At 42.0% G+C, this 17,790-nt stretch overlaps 1 long non-coding RNA gene across 1 annotated transcript in view; it reads right to left on the bottom strand.

Annotated features, from left to right (window-relative positions):
* Positions 1-3,061: 3,061 nt before the first annotated feature.
* The window catches only part of LOC104993553, a 30,595-nt gene continuing 15,866 nt past the window's right edge, over positions 3,062-17,790 (bottom strand). Inside the window, exon 3 of the long non-coding RNA XR_825845.1 lies at positions 3,062-3,143. This is a non-coding gene — a long non-coding RNA (uncharacterized LOC104993553). The remainder of the gene's footprint in view (positions 3,144-17,790) is intronic.

Genomic DNA, 17,790 nt, shown 5'->3' on the forward strand with positions numbered 1-17,790 from the left:
CAGAATATTGAGTTCTCTGTGCTATACAGTAGGTCCTTATTGTTTATCTATTTTAAATATAGAAGTGTGTATATGTCAATCCCAAGTAAGTTAGTTATCCTCAGGGCATGTTTGGGCCTTCATTTTACAAATGACAAAACAGAAACTCACATGTGATAAGTGACCTGTCCCTACCAATGGGTAACAACAGGGACAGACTGGAAGGAATGAAGGCCTGAAGCAACACCTTCTTTGTTATGTGTGATTAACATGAAAATAATATCCAGAGGCCGAGATGGGTAGGGTGGGAAGAAGGGACCCCTGAGGCGAAGAACATAGGAAATCCATTATCAAATAATTAACATGAGTTATTTTTCTAAGAAATGACTGTGTAAATGCTAGTCCCAATGGAATCTATAAAGAGCAAAATGAGCAGATGACCATGACTCAGACATGCGACTACCCTTGAATTCCAAATCTGGGAGACAACTTTGAAGTTTCCAAAGAGTCATAGACCCTCCCCCGCCTGCCAGTCACAGCCACTCATCAAGAGTCTCATGAAAGGGCTCATGTAGGTGCATCCTCCAGTCGTTCTGGGCGCTCGACTAGTTGAGAACAATGGCCTAGACGTGTAGAGACCAGACAATAACTCCTTGTTTAAGGCAATCTCTTTTCACTTTTATCCTAAATATACTGCTTTTAAAGTTTCTAGTCATGCTTTCTAGTCCTGATGGAACAAGAAAAGGTGATTTTTATGCCAAGGTAATCACTTCCAGTAGTCATGTATGGATGTGAGAGTTGGACCATAAACAAGACTGAACACCAAAGAATTGATCCTTTTGAACTGTGGTGCTGGAGAAGACTCTTGAGAGTCCCTTGGACTGCAAGGAGATCCAACCTGTCAATCCTAAAGGAAATCAACCCTGAATATTCATTGGAAGGAATGATGCTGAAATTGAAGCTCCTATACTTTGGCCACCTGATGTAAAGAGCCGACTCATTAGAAAAGATCCTAATGCTGGGAAAGATGGAGGGCAGGAAGAGAAGGGGGTTACAGAGGATGAGATGGTTGCATGACATCACCGACTCAATAGACATGTGTTTGAGCAAACTCTGGGCCATAGTGAAGGACAGGAAAGCCTGGCCAGCTGCAGTCCATGGGACTGCAGAGTCAGACATGACTTAGCAACTGAACAAAAACAACCACTCTTCCTATCAAGAGATGTCAGTCACACCCTCCTCAGTCTTACTCTTTACAGCCTGAAGAGTCCTTAGCAGAAAAGTCATTCATCTGAACACTTGTCCTCTCAGGAGACCCGTTCCCCTGCTCCAACGTGCTGAAGCCTGGAGACAGGGCATTTGCGAAAAGAATAAGGAGGAAGGGAACCAGAGCAGTTTCACCCAGCCAGTCCCCAAGGAATCTGATAGCAGCTGAGATGGTAGAGGTGGGAATGAGCTGGGACCGCTGCTGCACCCCTCCAGGGGGCACCATTCACATGACACCCCTTTATGGGGTGGGTGGTGCTGGTAAGCCTGTCTTTTTCCTTCCTGCTTTCCAGCTGCCATCTCCCTACCTTTGTTTTGTTTTTAATATTTATTTCTTTATTTATCTGGCAGTGTCAGGTCTTGGTTGCAGCACACAGCATCTTCCATTGTGGGGCACAGACTCTCTAGTGGTGGCCCTCAAGGGCACCATCCTACCCTCTATGACAGCAGAGGTAGCACTAAGATATGATTTGGTGCTGGCTCAGGGGAGGAGAAACTGTTGATCTCAAGTCTCTCTGCGCTACCTTCCTATTGGTTTCTGTGTACAACCGTGTTGTACTGGTTTAGCTTGTCTCCATTAACATGTAAAGAATGGTTTTTACGTACCTCAGAGATTCTGGTCCAACGTGGTTTATGCACTGGGATAAGTAAAAAGGAAAATGCAGAGACTCATCTAGGCATTAAAAGAAAAGATGATTGTTTCACTTATGCAACATCATGGTCAAGTGATAACATGCAGAGTACACACTGGCAAGGGGGGAAGGTAAGTACATGTGTAGTCAGTGTGAGCCCGAAAGAACGGGAAGGGGTTGTATCAGTAAGAACTGCCTTCAGTCATAGTAGCAGAGATCCAAATACAGTGACTTATGCAAAACTAAGGGTTCATTGTCTCACATAAAGAAATTAAAAGACAGAAGGCCCAGAAGTAATATTGTAGTTTCACAAAGTCATCAAGGACCAAGGTCTCCTCTAACTTATGAACCAACCATTCTTATTAGGTGACTTCTATTCTCAACGTCACAAGACCACAGATGAGATCTGACCACCATAATATGTTTTCAAAACTGAGGGGGAGGTCGAAAATACAAAAACTAAGAGCAAAAGAGCCCAGCATTCTGTCTCATTTCAAGAAACCTTCTCAGGAGTCCCACCCAACAAGTTTTGTTTAGGGCTCATTGGCCAGACTTAGTTACATAACCAAATGTAACTTCAAGGGAGGCTGAGAAACATGGTCACTTAGCTGCATGTATAGCACAACCTTGAATACATGGGAAAATAGGTATTACAGAAAGCAAGAGCTTTCCCATCAGTAGATAATCCATGTGAAGTCAGTAAGACAGTTTGGGTGATCTCATCAGACCGCAGAACATCAGTTCAGTTCAGTTCGGTTGCTCAGTCACGTCCGACTCTTTGCAACCCCACGAATTGCAGCATGCCAGGCCTCCCTGTCCATCACCAACTCCTGGAGTTCACTCAAACTCATGTCCATCGAGTCAGTGATGCCATCCAGCCATCTCATCCTGTCTTCCCCTTCTCCTCCTGCCCCCAATCCCTCCCAGCATCAGAGTCTTTTACAGTGAGTCAACTCTTCGCATGAGGTGGCCAAAGTACTGGAGTTTCAGCTTTAGCATCATTCCTTCCAAAGAACACCCAGGACTGATCTCCTTCAGAATGGACTGGTTGGATCTCCTTGCAGTCCAAGGGACTCTCAAGAGTCTTCTCCAACACCACAGTTCAAAAGCATCAATTCTTGGGTGCTCAGCTTTCTTCATAGTCCAACTCTCACATCCATACATGACTACTGGAAAAACCGCCTTGACTAGACGGACCTTTGTTGGCAAAGTAATGTCTCTGCTTTTGAATATGCTATCTAGGTTGGTCTGGCAGATGTCAAATCCCTGAAACGGTGAAGAGAGAGTTTTAGTTAGTGTGAGCTTGGCAGGTCAGTGAGAAATGCACAGAGGTGTGAGATTAACAATGGGGTAGGTGTTATACAGTCTGTGTGGGCTCAGTGAGAGGGTGAGGGCCGTGCTCAGCTGGTGTGAGTTCAGATAGTTATAGTTAATGTCTGTTTGGCCTACACTGAGGAACCTTCACTAAAGCCTTCATTCCTATTTTGCAGCTGTTTGAGAGCATTGCTGCTGGTGCTGCTGCTAAGTCGCATCAGTCGTGTCCGACTCTGTGAGATCCCATAGACGGCAGCCCACCAGGCTCCTCCGTCCCTGGGATTCTCCAGGCAAGAACACTGAGTGGGTTGCCATTTCCTTCTCCGATGCATGAAAGTGAAAAGTGAAAATGAAGTCGCTCAGTCGTGTCTGACTCTTAGCGACCCCATGGACTGCAGCCTTCCAGGCTCCTCTATCCATGGAATTTTCCAGACAAGAGTACTGGAGTAGGGTGCCATTGCCTTCTCCGGTTTGAGAGCATTAGTCCATAACAATTTCTCAGCAAGATCAGAGAAAGGCAGGAAATACACTACGGTCCTATTGGAGGCCACACTTCCCCTTCGTCTGTGTCATGTTTTATAATCAGGGTCTGCCTTCCCTGGAACAGATGGTACATTGCCAGGTACAGGTGGCCCTCTTGTCAGTTCCAAGCAGGCTCCCCTTTGCTATTGTCCTTCTACAGCCAAGTCTCCTCAGGTTAGCAGGCTTCATACATCATAGCGGGCAGGTTTACACACCTCGACCCAAAGCCAGGACTGCTAACAAATTACCTTGACATGTTGATTGCTTGCCTTATCTCACCCCGGAGGCCTCCAGAGCCCTGCTTCACATCGTCAGAAACACTTCCAATTACTGCACTGGTTTATCAGGGGCTGTTTCTTGGTGTTCCTATTCCGCTCCCTATGACCTTGGTTGTCTGAGTGATGGATCCGTTGAGTTGTGGCTTCATCCCTCTTAGAATGGCCTCTACTTATCTCTGCCTCTGTTCCTTTAGAGTGTGTTTTATTGCCACACGGACTTGGCTTGTGGCCTCTGTTGCATCATCCAGCAACTGTCATTCAGGCAACTCTAGAATGTGCATAGGTGGCCTCTGTAAAGAGAGAGTTCCAGAAACAGAACACAGAACATAATACTTTATCAGACTTCTCGAGTTACACAATAGGAGGAAATCTCTGCTTGGAATTTCAAAGGACAGCAGAGAATTTCAACATAAACCGGGAATAGTGCTATTTTTGATCCAGTCAATGCCAGTTAGATGACGGGAAAGGACAATTCCATGTGTCATGGAATTGCCAAGCACTGTCTCAAATCCTTCCTGAGGTCAGAATTCCTGACCCCACCAACCCCTATGGCTCAGAAAGCAGCTACAAGTACGGGGTAAAGGATGACACTGTGGAAAACTAAGAGCCATGCCTAAAATTGCTTGATTTTGGCTAGAAATGTGGTTGATAACATGCCCTTAAAACTATAATGAGCTTTTTAAGAGATGATGTTGACTCATCAACGTATCTGTCATGGTCAGTTATAATTTCAGAAACAAGCTTACTGTGAGTTCTTAAGAACAATGGTCTAAAAGAATTGATATTTGAGAGCCCATCCTACCCTTCACTTGCAAAAGCTTCTATATATTTCCAGAAAATGGAGAGAAATTAATCTTGGGTTTGTTTGCCCAAGAAATTACCCAAGGTCATGTGTACTTATATGGGGTCGCACAGAGTCGGACACGACTGAAGCGACTTAGCAGCAGCAGCAGCACGCATACTTTAAACAAACCTGTAAGACAAAATGCCAGAGCTTTGTGGGGATCAGATAGTAAGTTTTGTTTCCCAACCAAGGACCTTGACTTGGGTTAGTTATTTTGGATGGTAAATTGTCCTTCCTTTAATAGTAGCCTATTGAGGTAAATTGGGATTTTACACAGTAAAGTTATTTCAAAAATCTAGGCTCTGTGCAGAGCCTGAATTTTGTTCACTTTTAGAATGAGGAAGGAGCCATAGAAATTATCACCCATGAACTCTATCAAATATTCTGCAACACAGGAACATGTCTGGTCTTCTTTGGAGAGGTGGTCTGACCCCAATTTCAGGACACTGCAGGAATGCAATAAAACTTGAAATACTATGTTACAATTTATAGAGGCATAGCTAACTCAACAACTGGAAAGAATAACAACTATTGCCCCCTTGATTATAAAAGATTTCTTCTGTTTAAGCGTCCTTTGAACCCTTATAACATGTAAAAGCAACTCCATGATCAGAAAGACCTTGAGATCTGTGCCAGGTGCTAAATGATAATGTAAGGCTGTCAACTCGTTCCACAGTCCTTGTGTTTACCTGGCTGCTCAATGGGACTGAATCTCCCTATTGAGTCAGGACTGGTGCTGATGAGAATCATTGGATCCCAGATCCAGGGTGGGAAGCCAGGGAGAAAACCAATCTAAGAATCACAGGTAGGGGCTGGGGATGGGACAAGTCAAAAGGGCTCTAGCCAAATGAACAGTCAGCAATCAGATACATATCAGGAGTCAAGATTAAGTATGAAGGTTAAAAACCAAGCCAGCAGTCAGGAATCAGGAAACCCCCAGGCACTGGAGTCAGGCAATACAAGTCAAAGGACCAGAAACCAAGTTAAATGTGTGACAGCGGACTAAGAGGCATCATCACAATGACGTTGAAGCTGCAGTACCAGCTGTTTTGGGGAAGACTCTTCTCCCAGTTTTGTGAGAGCAATCTAAGATGCGACCATTCTCAGTTGTAGAGATGGAAGCAGAGGGTCCATGTGAAAAGGAATGGAGTCAGATGACAGAAGTATAGTGTTTGGAGTCAGACTTCAAGACACATCATGACACCTCTGTGCACTGCCTGATGAAGGTCAGAACTTGAAGCCAGTAATTAGCCACCTATGTTGTATCAGGATTTGGCAGCACACTGGCCAGCAATAGCCATTAGGGGTCGGGGGGAAAATGGAAATTGAGGAATTTCACATTGATACTTTCCCAGCTCCCTGTCAGTTCTATTTTCCCATTTTCTGGCAACCTTCCCTGCTGGTTTTAAGTAACAAGCAATTCCAAGCTCCCCATCTGTGTTCCAAACCCTTCCTTGGATGGATGGTACTTAAATTTCTCCATTTCCTCAAAGCTTTCCAAGTTTAAAAAAAATGCTCTTTTAAGGTATAGATGATCTTATTTGCAAAACAGAAATAGAGACACAGACATAGAGAATAAATGTAAAGACACCAAGAGGGGAAGGGGAGATAGGATGAATTGGGAGATTGTGATTGGCATATATACATTATTGAAAATACGCATAAAATTGATAACTGCTGTGTAGCTCAGGAAACCCAACTCAGTATTCTGTGATGACCTAAATGGGAAGGAAATCCAAAAAGGAGGGGATATATAGATATATATGTATGTCTGATTCATTTTCTGTACAGCAGAAACTAATACAACATTGTAAAGCAACTACACTCCAACAAAAATTATTAAAAAAAACACACGGTGAGATTTCACCTCACATTTGTCAGGAGGGCTACCATAAAAGCAAAACAAAAGCAGACAGGGGCTGGGATGGGCAAGGAGAAGCTGGAATCCTTATACAATGTGGTAGTAATAAAAAACTGCCTGCCTGCTATGAAAAACAGCATGGTGGTTTCTCAGAAAATTAAAAATATCATTTAAAATGCTCTTTTAAAACAAAATTTGGAAGGCATATCACAGATGCTAAGAGGAAAGCAGGTGTGTCAAAGTACTCCAACTGAAATATAAATGATGAATTTGCTCAGTGCTCCTAAAGGTAAGATAATTTGAGGGAAGAATAATTAATACAAAAGAACCTCTAGAGCTCTGTCCCTAGCACTCTAGATGAATAGGGGTTTTGAAAAAATCCTGTCTCTCTTCTCAAGAAATTACTTAAGCATATGACTTGAATTACAGTCTTTTTTAAATGTTGGATTTGCTTCACAATAAAAAGAAATCCTTATTAATCGAGACTTCTAAGAAGTGTTTGAAAGTGATAACTAATTCATCTCCCTTATCTCACTTTTTCATCAGATACATCCTAGGAATAAACACAGATAATTTTAATGATTTTCCAAAAATGATACTTGACCATTTAAAAAAAAAGTTCAGACATTTCTGTTTTCTAGGACAAGACAGAAATTCTTACAGAGGCTGCACTCCACAGTCTAAAGAGTATAAACTCAGTATTGCCTTGGCAAATCCCTCCTGAACCCTGGTCTCCATCTCCTTACAGATATAATAATACATACTTTGCAGAATTGTTGTGAAGATTCAAAATAATGCATGTGAAGGATCTGGCAGAGAACCTGCATATCACAGGTGTTGCAGAAATAGTAGTGATTGTTAATAGTAGCTCACTTATCTAAGAGTGCCCAATTATCTTTCATTGTAAACACATTTCTACCTGGTGAAAAGGAGAGAGCATGTAGCAGGAAGTGCATTTGGGTGTAGTAGCAGAAATTCCAGTAAAATACAGAAAACTAGATAACAATCCCAGCTTTGTCATCAGTTACCTGTGTAAATCTTTGCAAGACATTGAACTTATCTGGGCCTCAGATTCCACATCTGAAAAATGAAGGATTTGAACTCCATCATAGCTGTGGTCTCTTCTGGATCTGAGGGGCCTCTGTCCATAACTGATTACCTTCCCAGGCAGAGAGAAGGCTGGCAAAAAGATATCCCCAGATGATCAAATGTTGGCCCAAGGGACCTCTGCATCCACTCTTCCCAACCTTGCCTCTCATCCTCAGACCTTGCTCAAACACACAAATGGACTTAGATTCCAAAGACCAGATGTAAATCTTTTCCACTGATACATGTTCACCCCAAGATTTAGGATAATTTGCTTAAATTCTCTGGGTCTCAGTTTTCTCTTCTGCAAAAGTGAAAGAGTGATATAAACCTCATTGAGTTTGGGGGAGGATTACATGAGATACTATATATGAAAATGATTTATAGGCTGTATGTGCATGCTAAGTCACTTCAGTTGTGTCCGACTCTTTGCAACTCTATGGACTGTAGCCTGCCAGGCTCCTCTGTCTATGGGATTCTCCAGGCAAGATTAACTGCAGTGGGTTCGTATGCCCTCCTCCAGGGGATCTTCCCGACTCAGGGATCAAACCTACATCTCTTACATCTCCTACATTAGTAGATGGGTTCTTTACCACTAGCGCCACCTGGGAAGTCCTATAGGCTGGTAAAGTTTCATACAAAGTTAATGCAGCAGCTGTGATTGTTGGTTGGTTTAGCACCTTTGGGAAAGCATCTCAAGAAGTTGGATTCTAAGTTAGAACTCTTATGAGTCATCCACCTATTCTGGTATCCTGTTGGGGTTTTACAGACCCAGAAGAATGCAACAGAATGGCAAATTAAATTTTGCTGTAATCTGATATTGACTTTGGTTTTCCCAATCAAGAAAGGAGGTTTGTTTAGACTTTCACTTACAGGCAAGTGGCAGGATCTTGTTTTAATTGTCTGGAAAGTTTTCAATCTATTAGTGATTTCCTACCCATGTGACCTGGGATTTCCCTATTTGCAGAGGCAATTGTGGAATTTCAGAAGAGCACCTATTACCAATTGTAACAAATTGAAATCTAGAAATAAGAAGTTCTGTCCCTGCAGAGTTGTACTCTCTAGCTTTGCTGGGTTTATTTCCATGGAATAACAGGCTCCTATGATCACAGGAGGCTGCAAGAAATGCAAGGCAGTCTAAGAAGAAGGTTGACCGTGTTTTGGGGTTCCTCGCAAGTGTCCTGAAATGCCCCTGCTTTCAGGGCTGAGCAGTGCTGTAGAATCTCTTCCAGTATTTTCTCTGCGATTCTGAAGTCTAAAAGCAATTTGTTGCTAAAAGGTTTTAAGGAGTTTACCTCAGAACACAGTCCCAAGTGTTGAGTTTTCTAAGCAATCAGCTACATGGAAACTTTAATCAGCATTTGTCTCTCTCCCTGGGTCAATCCCACCCACATGTGCAGGTCACACACCCCTGGACAAGGCTGATCCCCTAAACAGAAGAGTAAGCAAGTACTCACACAGCATAATTTGAGATGTGTCACAGCCCCCTTCCAAAAATATCTTCCCCACCAAATGCCACGGAGCCTAGAATTCCCAGCATTGAACTTACTGCTGCTAGTCTGCTCCATCATCCACCCCATCCTCTCTCCAGTGTCTGCACATGTGAATCCCATCTGTCCTTCGAGGACTGGCTCAGAATCACTCTTTCATGAAAACTTCCATTACCCTCCACTTGGAAGCAATCTCTCATTCCTCTGAAAGTTTAATTCTACTTATTTATGATATACAGTGGACCCTTGAACAACATGAGTTTGAACTGCATGTCCACTTGTACATGAATTTTTTTCAGTAGGAAATACAACATGATTCACGGTTGGTTAAATTCATGAATGCAGAACTGCAGATAGAAGGAATCATATACATGGAGGACCATGTATAAGGAACCATGTGTATAAATTGCAAGTGGATTTTTTGACTGTGCAGAATCAGCAACCCCACCCCCCTGTTGTTCAAGGGTCAACTATATATTGCTTTTTTTTTTTGGTTGTACTGTATGACTTGAGGGATCTTAGTTCCCCAATCAGGGGTCAAACCTGTGCCCCCTGAAGTGAAAGTGTGGAGTCCTAACCACTGGAATTCTCCAACTGTATACTCCTTTATGTTTAAAGACATGCATCAGCCCCACCAGGCACAATCTTGACAGTCAATCGCTCGGCAAGATCTTACTTATCTTTTACCACCATCCCACCCCCAGTGTAAAGAACAAACCTCTGACCAATGGGTGCCACGTGGGTGAATAGATGGTATGACACAGCTTCAACTGGGGTAAGATTTTGCTACTCACTAGCTCTGTATCTCTCAGTAGTTATTTTACTTCTCAGGGCCTATTTCCTTCCTATAAGATAAGGCCATTTGAGAGTCACAAAATTCCATCATTATCAATCTACTAGATGATCTGTAGCTCTCACATTGATTCAGCAAAGGCCCAACATTACTTTCACTCAGTTTTTGAAGAGGTTGGATAAGAGGCTGCATTGGGGGGGTTAAAAAGAAAACTTGATAAAGGGAATAATAGGGTGAGGCTAAAGGAAAAATACAATCCTTTTTTATTACAAAAAGCGGGTCATGAATTCAACTTTGAGCTTCCTAGCAACCAAAGCAAAAAGTAAGAGATTGTAGTTGTTCAAGAAAGTACAGCTCTCCCTGATACTAAGATCTATGAGAAACTAATGTCATAGGCTTTGTCCTCAAAACAACCCAACAATGAATACACAAGGGAGTTTAATAGAACTGCTTTCTGCTGCATCATTGCCTACGAGACTGTTCCAGTTATCTCACTGAGCAACAACCTTAAAACGATAGTGATCATTTATTACAGACTCACTGGGGACTGACTGGAGTCAGCTAAGCAGTTCTCTAAGCTGGGGCTGGAACAGCTGGTCCTCTTCAGATATCTGTAGGTGGTCTCTCCACGTGACTTCAGGATGGCAGTGTGAGAGCAGCCAGAGTCCTTATGTGGGAGCTCAGGCTGAGACAGAGAGAGCCAGGCAGGCTGTCTTTCATAAACTAGCCTCAGAAGTCACGCAGCATCACTTCCTCCACATTCTATTCGCCAGAAGCAAGTCACTAAAGCAGGCCCACATTCAAAGGAAGGGTAATTTGTCTCTATACTTTGATGGACGAGTGTCCAAGAATATGAAAACATGTTTTAAAGTCACCTATATAAATGATAAAATAGAAATTTGCAATTCAACAATGCTATTCTATTGAAAGCAAAAGGACAGTCAGATTTGATCCAGGGATAAAATCTAGGATATCTAAGATACCTGCCCAAGATGTTAGTCTCTAGCCTACGAGGCTATTTAAATTTATTTGCTTATTTCAGTAGGCCACTAAGTTTACTTTGAATTTTTTATTTTTCTCAAAATATATATATATGAAAGTTGAAATAGAAAGCAAAAGCTAAGGAACAATGCATCTAAGAAGTGTTAAATCATTTCTGAAATCAGTTACCCAAGACATTTGGTGTAATTTTACTCTTGTCAATTTCAGCTGTGATTAATGAGAAACAAATTATTTGTAAATGCTGATTGTAGTACTTCCTTCAGAGGATTATTATGAGGATTAGTTGAGATAGAGCAGAGCCTGGCACATAATAAATTCTTTTGTTTCCCTCAGTTTTAATTTTTTGTTGTTCCTCTTAGGGTATTTTTTTAAATTGAAGTATAGTTGATTTTAACTTTTATTTGGCCATGCCACATGGCTTGTGGGATCTTAGTTCCCCAAGAAGAGATTGAACCTGCACCCTCGGTGGCAGTAATCCAACCACTGGACCACCAGAGAATTCCTGAAGTATAGCTGATTTTAAATTTAAATTAATTGGAATTAAACTTAAAGTTGTAAATGCCTTTCTTCAGTCTTGACAATCATATTTTAAATGTTTAATCGCCACACAAGGCTAGTGACTATTATGTTGTACAACACAATTATAGAACTTTTCCATAATTGCAGAAAGTTCTATTGGACAGTATCAATCTAGAATAATGAAAGAAATGTGCATTCTTTAGGTGTCAATCAGAATTGCTCACCTATCTTATTAAGCTCTTGGTAGGCACTAGGCAGCAGAAATGTCCAAATTTTAACATTTGACAAGAGTATGTGCTGCATGAAATCTGTAATGGTAATAAAGGAGAGTTCCATACACCTTAACAATCCACGGGGCAGGAGATCAACTCAAGGAAGTCTCTCTTCCTTTACAGTAAATGAAGGCTCCTAACTGAGATCCAAGGGCTTGCCAAGTGACTCAGTGGTACAGAATCTGCCTGCCAATGCAGGAGCCACAGGGGACTCAGGTTTGATCCCTGGGTCAGGAAGATCTCTGGAGGAGAAAATGGCAACCCACTGCAGTATTCTTGCCAGGATAATCCCATGGACAGGGGAGCCTGGCTGACTACAGTCCATGGGATATAAAGAGTTGGACATGACAGAGTGACTGAACATACACGCACGCAATCAAGATCCAAATAGCCAGCCACCCCAGCCTCCATGTGGGGATTTTCAGTGGAGGATCTATCACTGAATTTTAGCAAGACTAAAATTTCCTTCAAGATGGTTTGCAAAAACTGTTTTCTAAAAACAGCTGAAGGAAAGAAAGATAAAAATCAAAGTTACAAAGTAAATCCCCTCACTCTTTCATTCAACCAAAATATATTGAACAGGAATGCATGTTACACTTTGTACCTGAAAACATTTTCAAAATAGATTTTACCAATCCCCTGGGCCTCAGAAACAAATATCAATAATGCACCCAAAAAATATCTGCTTTTAAGTAGCATAATTTTCTAGTGAAACCACCAGAGGAAAATGGTTGCGAGATGTCCCCTAAGTAGCTGAAAAAGTTGGCTGGCTATATATAAGCATTAGATATAAGGCAATTAGATTGAATATATTACCTGCCAAAAACGATGATTTGGGATTTAGAGAAGTTGAAATCAAGCCACTCTGTTTTCCAGTAAGACAGAGAGGCCATTTCTGGTTAGCAACAATAAAATTATATCACCAGCATAGAGAATAGTTATTTTTATACTTTTCATAATAGGGGTATATGCAGTTAGATCATGCACAAATTGTTTCAAATCGTTAAGAAACAAATTAAAAAGAAGGACTGGAGGAAGCAGAGGCAGAACACATTCCCATTTCTTGAAGACTGAAATTATTATCTGATCTATTAGACCGTTCTCATGAATGTTTGCTGTGGTCGAAAGCTCAGGTTGAACATAAACATTTGTTATCAGATCTTGCATCCCAGCTGTGTTGAATGTCTTCCATTTGGCCTTCTCCATCTCCCCTCCACACTTCTTCCCCACTGCTTTGTGCCCTCAGAAGACTGAACTGTCTGAGCTGCATCAATAAGCTCCCTTTCCCTCTGACTTCTGGAGGAGTTCAGCCAATGGGAGGCATTAGCAGGAGAAGAGAGGATGAGAAGATAGAAAGGTTAGACTATCTGTCCCCCATTCCCTCCCGGCCTGGCCACTGGGGGTTGATTCCATTCTCTAAACAAAGGCTGTCTATGTCAGGCAGCCTTCTCTATATAGCTGTACTCTTAGAATTTCAGTAAACCCTCACTTTCTTTGATCATTCAGGCTTGTGAGTTGCAATGTACCCATGGTACTACAGCAACCCTTGTAGATTTTTCCTTAACCTTGCGCATACCTTTGTATATAGTTCCTTTCTTACCTTCCCTTTTGTTATTCAGTTTGTATGGACTATATCTTTATAAGCACTGATTGATATACTAGTCCATTACTAGTTTTTATGCACAAACACCAAATCAAGGTCAGTTATATCTATAAGCAATGTTAAAGCTGTTCTTGACAGATTTTTTCCAACACATAATAGCAAGGTTAGTGATGGAATATTTTACCCAAGCCCAACCTTGTTCCTCATAGAAAATATTAGTCAGGGGGGAAAAAACAGAACTATAATTTATGAAAGACAAAACCAGCACAACATTTATATGAAAAGTCTACCAAAATAATGTCTTTATGACTTGATAGAGCAATACTGTCCTTTTCTAAGACGAAGGGGAAGGAAGGCTTCAACCAGGTAAAATTAATGAGAGTAAGCCAATTAGCTCCCAATCAGAGCAGAATTTGAGCAGTTCTGGTAGTGGTAAGTCTTCAGAAAGCACTTTGTAATCAAAGCAGTACATGAGGAAGTAAAACCAGAATCTAACTGGAGATGAGACTCATTCTCCCAAAGATTCGTGTAATTGTTCTTGACTTGAAGGCCTTGGGGCTGCCCTACCTACCACCATGCTGCAGGGAATGAACAAAAGCACAGTCAAGCAAACTTGCTTTCAAATCTTTCTAAGTCAAATCGTTTATAAAGTGGAAAACATCTCCAAAGTAGAGTAGTTGTGAGGATCAAACGGAAAAACAGATGTTAAAATACCTAGCACAGGGATGTCCCTTGTGGATCAGTGGTTAAGAATCCACCTTCCAATGCAGGGGACACAAGTTTGATCCCTGGTGGGGGAACTAGCATCCCACATGCTGTGGGGCGACTAAGCCCACAGGCCCCAACTAGAGAAGCCAGTGCACCGCAAGGAAAGATCCTGCATGCCACAGTGAAGATCCTGAGTGCCGCAACTAAGAGCCAACGCAGCCAGATAAACAAATGAATACTTTAATTAATTAATAAAATACCTAGCACAGCCTCTGATGCATTAAAAGTTGCTTAACAAATGGAAATTCAAAAACAAAATCAACAAAAGGAAACCAAAGACTTATAACTCAAGACCAGCCTGAAAATCAGCAAGTGGGTCAGCGGGAAAATAAAAGGTTGTTGATAAAGTATCCACTCTCCCCCTCCCAAGTTTCCCATGTGTCATGAACATTATTTTGAGGAACTTTGTAATGGATGAATTTCCTTCTCAAGGGGACTTAAGAATTATTCTCATTCCCTGCGCTGGAAGAGCTTCTACTTTTTTTCTTCCACCATTTTATGTTTTGACGGTAATTAACTTTTTTTTCCCCAGTGCACCATAGTGATCATTTCTTGCTATCACAAACTACCCCAAAGGCCAACAGAGTTCAAGTAGGTACTAGACTCAAGTAGGCAACTCATTGGTAGCCATGGTGCCCTCCCAACTGGCCAAGAATTCCCCTGGTACCTTGTTTTAGAATTGTCCTAAATGGGGGACTTCCCTGGCAGTCCAGTGGTTAATACACTGCGTTTCCAATGCAGGGGACATAGGTTTGATCCCTGGTCAGGGAACTAAGATTCTACATGTGGTATGACAAAAAATGATAGGTAGATAGATAGATAGAAATGTCCTAAATGTAGTGCCCAGCTGCGTCCTCTTCTACATTTTTTGAGACCATACCATCTGAGTAATTAAACATTGCCTTTGTCTGGGTTGATAACATTGACAATCCAGAAGATCACCATTTTCTCACAAAAGGGGTATCTTCTTTTGTGTGTCCTGGGTTGTGTCAGAGACAGCTTACTGACTCTACATCTGAGTGGCATTCATATTTCAAGAACAGTTGTAAGACAAAGAGGTACTTCAGCAGAACCTGAAGGAAATGGGACTAAGAACAGGTTATTTTGACAAGTGGGAGAGGAAGAGTATTCCAAAGACTCAGCTGGTACACAATGTGCTGCTAAAAAAAATCAATGAAAGCACATAAAAAAGACCCCTGAAGACAAATCAGCTCAGAAAGCCTGCCCTATCCCTGGAGTTGGCTTATAGCTCCCTATCCCTGCTATCATGGACCCAGTTTCCCCAGCTTTCCTAATCCTGAAATTGTTGCTCCACTATCCCATGGCCAAGGTCCAAGTGGATTCCTCAGTGAAATGTTACATAGTGAAGAGAGCCAACTCAACTCCAGAAGAACACGGGCCATGTGCCAGGCATTGCACAGCATATTTTTATACGTATTATCTCTGTTAACCCTTATGGTAATCACATAAAATATACAATGTAACTCTTATTTCACAGGTACAGAAACAAATATTTTGAGATGCTAAATAACTTGCCCAAAGTTAAGTTTTAGAATTATAATTGCACCAGATCTCCCTGTTCCCATTCTCATTCCTCCATTCTGCCACACGTTCATCAAGGACTTCATCTATTATTCAGCATCTTTATATACAGCTGTGGAGATAATGTGTCACATACCTATAATACATTATCTTCTCTCCATCATTAGTTCTTCAACTTGTACACAAAGGTATGGAGATAGTATCGATGACTTTCAGAAATCCATGTAACCCAAGGTACTGCATCCTCCTTTGCTATAATTTACTAGAAATAGCTGGAATCTTAGTAATAAACACCTATATTTGTCATCTACTGCTACATAATAAGCCATCCCAAAATTAATGGCTTAAAACAATTATTTACTATATCTCATGATTCTGTGAGTATTAGGGCCATTCTTTATTGGCCTGGGCTAACTCATGAAGCCACATTTAGCTGATGGGTTGGTTGGGTTCAGGGTTAAACTGGGACAGTTTTAGGTGACTGGGCTAATCTCTCCACATGGTCCTTCACTAGATTTCTTCACAGCACGGTGATCTCAGGGCAGCTTCCAAGAAGACAAAGACCAGTGTAAAAGCACTTTTAAGCCTCTACTTGCATCACATGTGATGATGTTCCACTAATCAAAGTAAGTCTTATGGCTGAGTATAAAGTCATTGTGTACCCAGGGGCATGGATACCATAGGGCACAATTTATTGGGGCCTATTACTATAATGAGGAACCACAGTCTTCCCCTTGGCCCTACCAATTCACATTTCTCTTATTTGAAAAATTGACTACTCCTCCCTCAACTATCAAGATCTCCTCCAATCATGTCATCAAACCATAGGTCCTGGATCTCCTGATCTGGCTCAGGTCTAGATGTGCTTAAGGCTTCTCAGGTGCAGTCCCTCGTGAAGCTTCTCAGGTGTGGCTTCACATCATTCAGAGACCCACGGACTGAAAAAATAACTCATCTTCTCCACACATACCCAGCATGCAACTGAGAATGGAACACCCAATAGGCACTCCCATTCACAAGGGGGAGGACCAGGGAGCCACACAGTAGTCACTGGTCCATTCAGTTCAGTTCAGTCGCTCAGTCGTGTCCGACTCTTTACGACCCCATGGACTGCAGCACGCCAGGCCTCCCTGTCTATCACCAACTCCCAAAATCCACCCAAAACCACGTCCACTGTGTCAGTGATGCCATCCAACCATCTCATCCTCTGTCATCCCCTTCTCCTCCTGCCCTCAATCTTTCCCAGCATCAGAGTCTTTTCAAATGAGTCAGCTCTCCACATCAGGTGGCCAAAGTATTGGAGTTTCAGCTTCAACATCAGTCCCTCCAATGAATATCCAGGACTAATCTCCTTTAGGATAGACTGGTTGGATCTCCTTGCACCCCAAAGGACTCTTAAGAGTCTTCTCCAACACCACAGTTCAAAAGCATCAATTCTTCGGCACTCAGCTTTCTTCACAGTCCGACTCTCACATCCATACATGACCACTGGAAAAACCATAGCCTTGACTAGATGGACCTTTGTTGACAAAGTAATGTCTCTGCTTTTTAATATGCTGTCTAGGTTGGTCATAACTTTCCTTTCAAGGAGCAAGCGTCTTTTAATTTCATGGCTGCAATCACCATCTGCAGTGATTTTGGAGCCCCCAAAATAAAGTCTGACACTGTTTTGACTATTTCCCCATCTATTTGCCATGAAGTGATGGGACCAGATGCCATGATCTTCGTTTTCTGAATGCTGAGCTTTAAGCCAACTTTTTCACTCTCCTCTTTCACTTTCATCAAGAGGCTCTTTAGGTCCTCTTCACTTTCTGCCATAAGGGTGATGTCGTCTGCATATCTGAGGTTATTGATATGTCTCCCGGCAACCTTGATTCCAGCTTGTGCTTCTTCCAGCCCAGCATTTCTCATGATGTACTCTGCATATAAGTTAAATAAGCAGGGTGACAATCTACAGCCTTGACGTACTCCTTTTCCTATTTGGAACCAGTCTGTTGTTCCATGTTCAGTTCTAACTGT

The sequence above is a fragment of the Bison bison genome, unplaced genomic scaffold, assembly GCF_000754665.1.
Source record: "Bison bison bison isolate TAMUID 2011002044 unplaced genomic scaffold, Bison_UMD1.0 scf7180017864240, whole genome shotgun sequence".
NCBI classification, from domain to species: domain Eukaryota; kingdom Metazoa; phylum Chordata; class Mammalia; order Artiodactyla; family Bovidae; genus Bison; species Bison bison.